The sequence below is a fragment of the Heterocephalus glaber genome, unplaced genomic scaffold (genome assembly GCF_053883595.1).
Source record: "Heterocephalus glaber isolate CG9 unplaced genomic scaffold, H.glaber_assembly_v1.0 deba00001481, whole genome shotgun sequence".
In the NCBI taxonomy this organism is placed as follows: domain Eukaryota; kingdom Metazoa; phylum Chordata; class Mammalia; order Rodentia; family Bathyergidae; genus Heterocephalus; species Heterocephalus glaber.
In genome coordinates this window covers 46,778,171-46,789,612 of record NW_028258317.1, presented here as the reverse complement: position 1 = coordinate 46,789,612, position 11,442 = coordinate 46,778,171, and the positions used below count along the sequence as shown (strand labels likewise).

At 37.2% G+C, this 11,442-nt stretch overlaps 1 pseudogene; it reads right to left on the bottom strand.

Annotated features, from left to right (window-relative positions):
- Nucleotides 1-3,450: 3,450 nt before the first annotated feature.
- Nucleotides 3,451-4,627, bottom strand: LOC101713395 (ADP-ribosylation factor-like protein 5A pseudogene; annotated as a pseudogene).
- Between the last annotated feature and the right edge of the window lie 6,815 nt (nt 4,628-11,442).

The following is an 11,442-nucleotide window of genomic DNA, read 5'->3' as shown; positions in this document are numbered from 1 at the left end:
TCCTCCTCCCAAAGAGGTGCAATCAATTTTCATATAAATATACAGTATTTTCAGGATCTAGAAAGGAGTAACAAACACTTTATCCTTTAGTTCTCACTAATGATTTCCTCATGAAGATATTAAGAATAGAGTTTTGGAAAAATTAATTGCATAAGTACTGAAGAAACCCTATGTGAAGTTCGGACTGAATGGAATGTTAGAGGCTACTTTAGCTGCCTGAAAAAAAATTATTTTTTGCGCCGGGGATTTAGCTCAGTGGTTCCAGCACCTGCTGTGCAAGTGCAAGGACCTGAGTTCGATCCCCGGTACCAAAAAAAAAATTATTTTTAGACAGGGTCTCACTATGTAGTTCAAGCGGGTCTTGAACTCACTATGTACCCCAAGCTGGCCTCAAACTCGCAGTGATCTTTCTGCCTCAACCTCCCAAGTGCTGGGATTACAGGCATGCACCACCACACCGGGCTTGTCTGGAGAAATCGTATGATCCACTCGGGATAACTTGGCTAGTGGCAGCACTAGAACCAGAAGCCAGGATACTTAGTCTATTTGACCTTCAATATAAACTCTTTTTACAATTAATTGGATTTAAAGACTTGAATTTGACTTTTAGCTCTCTGTAACTTTGGGAAATCCATACATAACTTTATTTAGGCTTTATTAGTCTCATTTTTAAAATTAACAGGCTTAACATATTATTGCAAAGATTTCTTCCTGCTTTAGATGATAAGAATGTATCTTGCAGACTTGGGTGCTGTCCATGGTTCTACCAATTTAGAGTAAAATTAATTCTCAGTTCCAGTTTTTAGAATTCCAAAGACAGACTGTAATTAATTTGTTTCTGTCCAGGTACCCATCTTTAGACCAAGCAACAGTGGCCCCTGGGAAGGGCGATTTGGTGCTCAATAGTAGACCCATCAACAGTGGGGGCCCTCAGGATGTCTAAAAATGTGGGCATTACTGAGATACATAGGTAGATGGAGAAAAAAGCAGTTCTTAGAAGGAAGATGACACCACCACAGATCTCGCCTATACTGGATCTGTCAATTATTTCAATTATTAAAAGGGTTGATAAACTAGAGACATTTATAGCTAAATGGATGCACATTGAGGCCATACTCTTTTTTTTTTGGTACTGGGGATTGAACTCGTGTCCTTGCACTTGTGAGGCAGGCAGCAGAACCACTGAGCTAAATCTCCAGCCCTAGGCCATACTCATTTTTTTGTTCATGAGGCTTTATATTTTATTTGGACATAATACTGTTAAAATGATTTTGGTATTTTCCTACATAAACTTACATTGTTTTTTCCCAGCTCTAATCTTGGTTTTAGGTACACAGCTACCATCTTACTTTTGATGTATACCCTAGAAGGGTAGAAAAACCAACCAAAAAGTCATGACTTGTAAATGTGGTATAAGATTTCATGCATTCTCATGATGTCAATAATCAACTATACTATACCAACTGTAACAATGTAGTACATCCTTTAAATATCCAATAAAGAATACACTGCAGACAACATCTCAGTGGCAAGGGAATGTGCTGGCATCACACTGGACTCATGTGGTAGCAATTCAGAAGACTAAACACATTATTATTCAAATTAAAACATAAAAATAATAAACGGTATAGATTTTCAGGTCTACTTTACAGAATATCTGTCTGTGAGGAAATTACAAAATAGACTTGAATTTTAAGGGAATTTTTAATACACAGCAAATAATTTCTTGTAGTGATTTGAAAAAGTACGAGAACATATGAACAAATCTTAGTACTTTAAGATTTACTTTTGGGCCAGGGATTTAGCTCAGTGGTTTTGCCGTCTGCTGTGCCAACGCAAGGACCCGAGTTTGATCCCCACTACCAAAAAAAAAAAGATTTACTTTTGTAAAAGCATGTTGACAAATATTAAATGTTTTATCTGCACTTGAACATTAAAGCAAATATAAAACACAAAAATTCAACCTTAATACTGATCTTCCATGTCCAATTTGGATTTAAGATATTGAGTAACTTATATTTTATAGAAACTTTCAAAGTTTCATCAATGCTTTTATTGTATGTAGTATTATTCTTTACCAAAACCTTCACTGAAATTTAAAAAGCTGGTGTTTAGTTATTTTTCTTGAATATTGTATAACATGCCATTTTGAATTAACCTTCAAAATTTCAGAGCATGAAAGATAAATGAATACCCAAAAATATGTTTTAACACAGGTTAATTTTGCTTATAATTATGACAGAAACACCTATAAAGATAGTAAAGGACAAACCAAAAAACCCTATACCAATATAAAAGGTGTTTTGGGTCAAGTTATTTCTTAGTACAAATAATATACCATGTCAATTTCTCAAATTCACAAAAGCATTAAAAAATTGCACTTTATAATTGTTAAGCAATTCATTTATGTAGTGGAGGAAGATCTAAGAAAACTCACAGAAACAAAATCTCAAACTGTTCCAACTCCTGAAATAAGAGATTCCCAAGTTAAGAAATTACCAACACTGCTTGGAAAGTATGCCTTACTCCTACTCTCTAATTTACTTTAACTTCTTGGCATATAATTTAGTACCTTAAAAGACTTTAGCTAAATAGTTTGATAGTTTTAGAATGTTACTTCTCTGGATAGACATATTTCACATAATATTTTTCAATTAAGAAGAAATCACTGGATAGTTTTAATCACAATTTATGACCAACTGATTAATGGATTAACAATTTATTCAGGATTTTAGAAACCAACAAAAGGAATAAATGTGGTAATTCTTCACTGTGCAATTTGGTCCATTTAGAAATACCAAGTCAAGAATCTGACAGTCTACTCGACTGTGGGTTATGTTTTCATGTGTGCTATTATGCAAGAAAAAATAGGTATACTGTGCCAAGCTTTTGCATTTCTTCCTTTCATTTTTTTTGTTTTTTTTTTTTGAAGAGCAGTTCAATGATTAGGGCGGTTGGTTAGTACAATTCAGATAACATAAGAGAAAAGTACAAAACAGCACTTTAACACCAGTGCCAGTACTTATCTCATTATGGTAATGACTAAGGATATTAACTTTTGTTATTTGCTTTTCTTAGGACATAAATCAAAGCCATTACCTTGAACTTCAGGTGAATACACAATACATACACAGCCTTAAACAAAATACTTTTTGTAAGTAACATTACATTTCAAAATATTGGAAATAGTATGTGCTGATTTGTATTTTGACTTAATGGAACAAGAAGAGGTCATTCAACTAGGGAGGGTTACACTGACAATAAAGCTCTTGAAAGTTCAAAACGTTTTCCTCTCCCTTTGTACTTTCCACAGGCTCTACAATGTCCTGAGAGGATTTATTATGAGAAAAATACTGATCACAGCTTTAATAACATACTTTGGAAGGAACTAATGAGAAAGCAAATTGGAAGGTGAAACTTCATCCTTGTTTTCAAATAAGTGGTCTTAACTTTTCTTCTTTAGAAAAAGTTTAAATCAGTTTATTATAAATATATCTAAACCATTAATTTTTGCAGCTTTCAGGTAAAGTCCAACACTTTGTTTTTACAAAGTCTATGAGAAGAAGTCAGAAGAGATCATCTAATCTTAAATCGTGACATCATCCATTCAAGCCCTTGGCATAATCCCTCGCCAGTAAGAGCACAGCATGCCTGGATATGCCACTGGTGATCTTTAATCGAAGTGAACTTCAAGAACTGGGAGATTTCTGCTACAGTCGTGCATTCTTTAACATCTTGTTTATTAGCAAAAATCAGTAGTCGAGCTTTCCTTAGGTCCTCATGAGTTAACATTTTGTAGAGTTCTTCTCTAGTTACAGAAATCCTTTCTCTGTACTGTCCACAACAACTACTACAAACTCTGTATTAGTATAGTAAGTCTTCCAGGAAGAGCGAACAGATTCTTGGGCACCAATATCCCACATCAGGAAACATGTACTATTAATCACTACCTCTTCTACATGACTTCCTATTGTAGGGCATGTCTGTACAACTTCATTCATAGAAAACTGGTAAAAGATGGTAGTTTTCCCTGCATTATCCAACCCAACAATGATAACTTTGTGTTCCTGGTGATTGGACAGTCTCTATATCCTGGTGAAGAGAATTCCCATTCTCGGGCAGCGAAGCCCCTCAAGCCACCTAGACCGCCAGGCCTCCCCCTGGCTCAGGCTGAGTGGGAGAGAGAAGCGCTGGAGCCTCCGCCTCTGCTACTGCTACTATGGCTCCCGCGCTGGCCGCAGGGCCGCTTCCGGGGAACCCTGCCACGCAGCTGGCTTGCCACTTCCTTGGCTTGCGGGCATCAACGCCGCGTTGTCTGCTATGAGCCGCGCGGGCCACCGTCCTTAGGCCATACTCTTAAGTGAAATAAATAGGACACACATGTGTAAATGCCAAATAGTTTTTCTGGTGTGAGAAACTGAAAGTGTAAATAAGGATCAAAATGTATAATAGATAATGTGAAATAGGAAGAAAAGGTCCAAAGGGGAAGGGGAAGTAGGAGGGGGTAGGGGAAATGAAAGAAGGGAGAAGAGAAAAAAAAATGAGAAAAGAAGGAAAAAAATGGAAACAAAGTCTTTGTAAATAGGGAGGGGTGGAGAGGGTGAAGTGAGGGCAAGGAAATGGGGAAAAAAATAAGAACCAAGATGCATCATGTACATGTACAAATCCCCAATGATGAATGAATGTCATCACAATGTATACCTAAAATGTACCAATAAACTTAATGAAAAAAATTTAAATTAAAAAATAAAAGGGGTTGAAAGTCCCAGGATCCCAGAAAGGTGTCACAATCAGATCGAATGAGAGAATGTGGTCAGTGAACTCTGTACATCCTGTATTTCAATAGAAGCCTAGTAGGTCACGGCAGCAAACGTGCGGGTTTACACTTATGTTTCTGAGATGGAAGTCTGTGCCAATGTGGCATCTTTCCAGCCTCGCCGGCTGTGCTGGGCCCCATGAAGAAGCTGTAGCATTTATACAGAAAACAAGTGAATCTGGAATTACAGTACACGATGCCTATTTTTTTTTCCTTCTTCTTGTCCTTTCACTCTTGTCCTGGTTTCTGAGGTCATGGCCACATATAGTCTATTAATAATCTCTCCATTAATAAATCATGGATAATGCTATTTAGTTGTCTAAAAAGAATGTGGTAATACATTTTAAATGAACTCAGACTAACTTAAGACCATAAGACGGAAGATAATATCATACTATCTGTGGATTAAACATAAATCAATCCAAACTCAGCACTTTACAGGCTCACCCATGTGAAAGACTAATAACTTTAGAATATGCCACAGAGGCAACTTTAAGGCCCATTATGAGTAACTTTCATATTTCTGTTTCAGAAAGAGAAATGGATTATTTTCTTGAATCCAGATTCTGCTTTCTGCCCAGAACTCTAGGCAAGAGTATAAATAAATGACCTGGTGAAGTGGAAAAATGCTAAGCACGTCTTCATTTTTGATAGCTTTGGGAAGGTGAATGGTATACGAATAAGAAATGGTTGTAACAAAAATTAAGGAAAATATATAATTTTAAAAGGCATTTTGTGTGTATATAGATATATGTGGATGGATAGATTCACACATAAACATACCAGAATATATGAAATCAAAACTTCTTCAAATTTGTGAGATGTACTACTTCAGGTTTCCAGTAACAGATCACTTTCATCCATATGTCAATTCTTGAATAACTGTATACATTATGATTCTTTGGGAGATGGAAGCTAATTGGCTCAGCCTAGAACACATCATACCCAGTGAGCAGAGGAGGCAAAATATATTCCCTGAAATAAGGGAAAGATAGTTCCTCAAAAGAGAAAGAGAAATGCATTCACCAGAACAAGAGAAAATGGATGCCTGAAAAGGAGAAATAACTCATGTCCCCTATTGTTCCCTAAATTTACCCTTCATATTCTCTGGTGTTGTATCTTACTGTGTTAGGAAATAGCAAAGTGTAGAACAAAGGAACTTGGACTTGGATTTAAAGACTTGAATTTGACTTTTAGCTCTCTATAACCTTGGGAAACCCATACATAACTTTATTTAGGCTTTATTAGTCTCATTTTTTAAATTAATAGGCTTAACATATTATTGCAAAGATTTCTTCCTGCGTCAGATGATAAGAATGTATCTTGCAGACTTGGGTGCTGTCCATGGTCCTACCAATTTAGAGTAAAATTTTAATAGCTAGTTCAAAGACTTTAGCGTTTATCTTGATTAAACAGTAAGATTCTGAAGGCAGGGACACATGTGGCCACTCATATTGGTATGGCCAGGAGCTTTGGCAGAAATTTTGCCTCAGGAATTAGGAGACACAGCACACGTTCATCTGTGCTTTTGTCTGTCTGACACTCCTTTACCTTTGTCCAGTTCACAGCACCAGTTTTCCTTTGGTCAGTCATCTACCGTGTAATTCAAGTAGGGCTGATCTCCTCCACACTTTTTGTCCCGTTTTGCTGCTCATTGCTGCAGGAAGGGGTTGTAACTCTGTACAAGGTTCCAAAACCAGCTGATCAGAGCTAATGAGAGTCAGGCCTGAGATTTCAGCTGGAATTATCTTTGAAGTACTATTTCAACTGAGGTTCATAAACTAATAGAATGTTATCCGAGACCTACGTAGGAAGAAATCCCATGAAAATAAAGACAATATAAAAAAACTCAAGCCCAAGAAATGGAAAATCACAAGTCTCTGAGCATCCAGATCAAGTTAGGTCTGAAACCCTAACCCACACTTGAATATTTCAGTTTAATGAATCATTAAATAGTAATTTTTCTCTGTCTCCTCCTTTACTTCTTTCTCTTTTCCTCCTTCACCTTGTTCCTACTCTTATTTTCTTAAGTCAGCATAAATTTTGTTTCATTCCTTGAAACTAACAATCTTGACAAAATATATACAGAATAGTGGCCCAGCTCTTGAAGTCCCAGGTCATTTACCATGTTTCAACTTCTATCCACTCACCTGGAAAATAGTTGGACAAACTAAGCAATTCTGCAATTATTTAGTTCTTCACTGATTCAACGTGGCTTCTCAAAAGTCTTCTTTCACTGTGTTTGTTTGTTCATTTGATTGTTTTTTCTTTGAGACAATGTCTCCCTATGTAATTCAGGCTGGCCTTGAACTCACTGGCAATCTTCCTGCCTCAGCCCTCCGAGTGTTAGTATTATAGGCATGCACCACCATGCCAGGGTAAAAGTTCTCTTTCAATGAACTCACTTTTTTCTTTTAATTTCTAGATTTTTTTGGCCAGTTTTTGGAGGGATTCCATTGAGGGATATGGGTAGTTGTCCTTAGGATAAAAGTTCAGGGACCAACACTGAGGAAAAATGTGAACCCTAAAATGGTTCCAATATGCAACAAGAAGTTAAATAAGGTGAAATTAGGAATTCTGGGCTGCCAGACGTTCATAATCTTCCACTGCCATGCTAATTTAGATTGGTATGGAGTTGTGTCCATCCAGAATCCCACACTCTTTCTTTTCGGTACAACACCCTACTTTTCCTTTGGGGAACTATTTGTGTCCCGGTGCATACAGCCTTGGTAGGACTGTAAGTCAAGGTGTTCCATTGTTTTTGTCCATTTTGTATTGCTATACCAGAATGCTACAGTCCAAATAACTTACAAGGGAAATAAACATAACTATCATAGTTTTCAAAGCTGGTAAGCCCAATATCAAAGTGTCGGCATTTGGCAAGAACATTTTTTACTGTGTCATCACAAGGTACAGGCAAGAAAGTGAAAGAGAAAACATGAGAGAGAGAACAAAGAGAAAGGGGAGGAGGAGGGGACTAAACTCAGTTTTTTGTTTATTTGTTTGTTTTTGAGATAGAGTCTTGCTATGTAGTGTAGGCTGGTCTTGAACTCACTATGCAGCCTAGGCTGGCCTCCAACCCATGGCAATCCTCCACCAGCCTCCAGAGCACTGGGAGTACAGGTGTGCGCCACCAGCCTTGGTTGATCTTTTCTTAGGCTCCTAATCTCACAATAATCAACCTACTCCTGTGATAACAGCATTAACCTCTTCATGAAATCAGAGCCCTTGTGTCCTAGTTACCTCTTAGAAGTTCCCATGTTCCAGCAGCACCACAGCACTGGCAAGTTTCCAACATGTGGACTTTGGGGAGCACATTCAAAGCACAGCACCCACCCTTCCTTCTCCAGCTTGCCAAGACTCTCCGGGAAACCTGGGTCTTGAGTAACGCAAGGTTGCAAAAACAGGTGTCACCAATTCCTTCTTTCTTTACAGTGCAGTGTGAGCAAATTTTTATTTTGAAATAATTAGAGACTAAAAAGTACAAGAATAGGACAAAAATTTTCACATGCCCTCCACCCACATCCCCCAAATGCTAACATTTTACCACTTTTCTATTGCTGCCTTTCTCTGTCTCTTTCTGTGCTACCTTTCTAGTTGAATATCACCTGTCTATTAACAGTCATCTACCTACCTATTTATTGTTTTTTTAAACAATTTGATAGCAAGATGTCATCAAAATACTCTCTTAACTCTATGTACATGCTTCTTAAAACAAGGCATTCTCTTACATAACCACAAATTATCAAAATTAGATAATTAATGTTTCTACAATTCCTTAAGTAATCTATAGGTTGTATTTAAATTTTGCCAGTTGTCTCAGTATTCTTTCCATAGCTGCCTCATTCTGGCATGGTTCTGTAAAGGGACACATCATTATGAATTCTTTCCCTCAAGAGCCCTGAAGCTGCCCTCACTTTTTAGGAGAAAATGCTTATTTTTATATGAGTAAACCTCAAAGGAAAGTGCAAGGAAGTGAAAAGAAAATGTTTGGGAAAATAGACGAAAATATTCTAGGTCAAGAAGGCAGGATGAATTCTGAGTCACTGTCTCCCAGTCGCTTCCTGCATTTCAGTTTTCCCTGTTACTATTTCTTACACAAAATTCCCACATTTTTTTTCATAATGACATTCAGCAGAGAGAGGAGGTGTTCACTGGTAAAAAGGAGTCATTGTACAAAAGGTACAATTCGAGGACACTTGCATGAGTGAAAACTGAAGAAGGAAATACAAAACACTTGGAAGAAAAGATATTTAGAGCACAGCAGATATTGCAAGAGCAAAAGAACTTTGGGGATGACCCAACCCAGTGTATCCCAAAGTGTGGCACATGAGATGCCTTCAGGTGGTATACTGGCAGATATTTAAATAAAATTAAATTACACAACAAAGACATCACCCCATCTGAAATTATATGTTGGGTTCTTTTAGTTTATTAAATACAACAATTCAGCTTACATAGTTATTAAAACTTCTCTAACTATTGCTTATTTTAATAAAGAGATCAGGATTGTGGCTCAGAGTCTTTAACAGGTAGTGGCCTCTTTAGCACTGAATAAAATTGTTTTATTTTCATTGTGATCCTGAAAAGTGGTACTGATTTTTAATTTGTGACAATGATGTTTTCTTTTAAATTTATTCCTTTAAGAAAAAGAAAATGAGTTCAAAGAAAATCTTAGGTAAATACAGTACTGTATGCAACATCAATAGTACATACCTATGGAAAAACCTTAGGGAGGTTGTTTGCCAAATACTGAAGCCAGGAAAACACTGAGCTAGATTAAATGAACTTTGACTTAAATGTGATATGGGATTTATACATGCATGTGGCAAGAAAAACCCAGAGTTGGGGTAATGACAGGACCTAAGCCTGTCACCTACGGCTTGTATAATTAATTCCTCTGAACAGGCAGAACTTCATGAGCTCCTGTGATCAGGGTTAGAGTTGACAGACTTCAGTGACACATCTCTTAGGAATCTGTTTCCATTTGCACATCATCCAACCTACAGTGTTGTCAAAATCAGGGCATTTCCTTCTGGTTTTCTCTCAGGAAACAGAAGTCAGAGATTTCTCATGATTTACAGATTTTCACTGGGCGTGGTGCCACACACCTGTAATCTCAGTGCTCATGAAGCTAAAGCAGGAAGATCACAGTGAGTTCAAAGGCAGCTTGGGCTATTTAGCATTTGAGGCCAGCCTGAACTACATAGTAAGACCTAGTCTCAATAGATAAATAAGTCAATCAATCAGATTTTTATTACATTTTATTTTTTAATGACTCCTTTTTACCTTTTTAATTATTGTATATTAGTTATATTAGGGTATATTAGTATATAAATGTAGATTAGCTATTTTGGCAGATTTATGCTTACAGGTAACATACTTCAGTTATTTCCAGCTCCCTTCTTCTCTAATAGCCACCTTCTACTTTTATCTCATCTCTCTGTTTTTGGTTTTTTGCTTTAGATTACACATGAGAGAAAGCGTGACATTTGTCTTTTTGAGTCTGGTTTAATTTCCTTTATAAGATGATCTCTACTTTCACTCATTTTCCTGAAAATAACATGATTTTAATCTTCTTTATGGTTGTATTATATTTCTATTGCATGTATATACAACTTTTTTATTCTTTTATTTGTTGATGGGTAGCTAGGTTGATTCCATACCTTAGCTATTGTGAGTTGAGCACAATAAACAGATATACATATATATCTATAGTATGATGATTTTACATCTCTGGGGAACACACCAAGGAGTGGAACAACTGGATCAAATGTTAACTCGATTGTTAGTTTTTTGAGGAACATCCATACTGATTTCCCTATTGGCTGTACTAATTTACACTCCCACAAACATTATAAAAGAGTTCCTTTTCCCCGCATCCTTACCAGAATTTATTGGTTTTTACATTCTTTTTTTTTTTTTCGGTAATGGGGATCAAACTAAGGACCTTGTGCTTTCGAGGCAGGCAGCAGAACCACTGAGCTAAATCCCCAGCCCTGTTTTTTGCATTCTTGATGAGAGCCATTCTGAATGGGGTGAGATGGAATCCTGATATAGTTTTGATTTGCATTTCTCTGATGGATAAAGAAGTGGAACATTTTTTCATTTATTTACGGACTCTTTGTATCTCTTGAGAAATGTTGTCATCAGTACTTGCAAGAGAAACAAATTTAACATAGGACACAGAGTAAGATTATCTAACAGTATCTGCCTAAAGAGTCAAATGTAGAAGAGTGCAAGAGATCTGCCCACATGCTAGAGATCTGAAGAATCCAGCTGAGGGCCTGGAGCCCACGGCAATGTCCTATATAGTCCACATCAGGAGATAAAGGAATCTGGGATGGAAGACTGAAGGATCTGTGCCAGAAAGCCCAAGGGCCGGTGCTGGAGGGTACAAAGTCTGGCCAGGAGGCCAAAAAGCCAGTGCTGGACGCTGACACTCAAGGTGAAGACCAGAGCTCCTCTGAAGAGAACAGCTGAAGCCCCTCCAAGGAAAATCAGCCTCAATGAAGCTCTTCCAAGGAATATCAGCATGAAACCCTTCCCTCTTATTCTCCTTTTATATCGTTCCTACAACAATCTTTCTTAAGTGCATCTTCCATACTCAGAACCATGCTGACTCA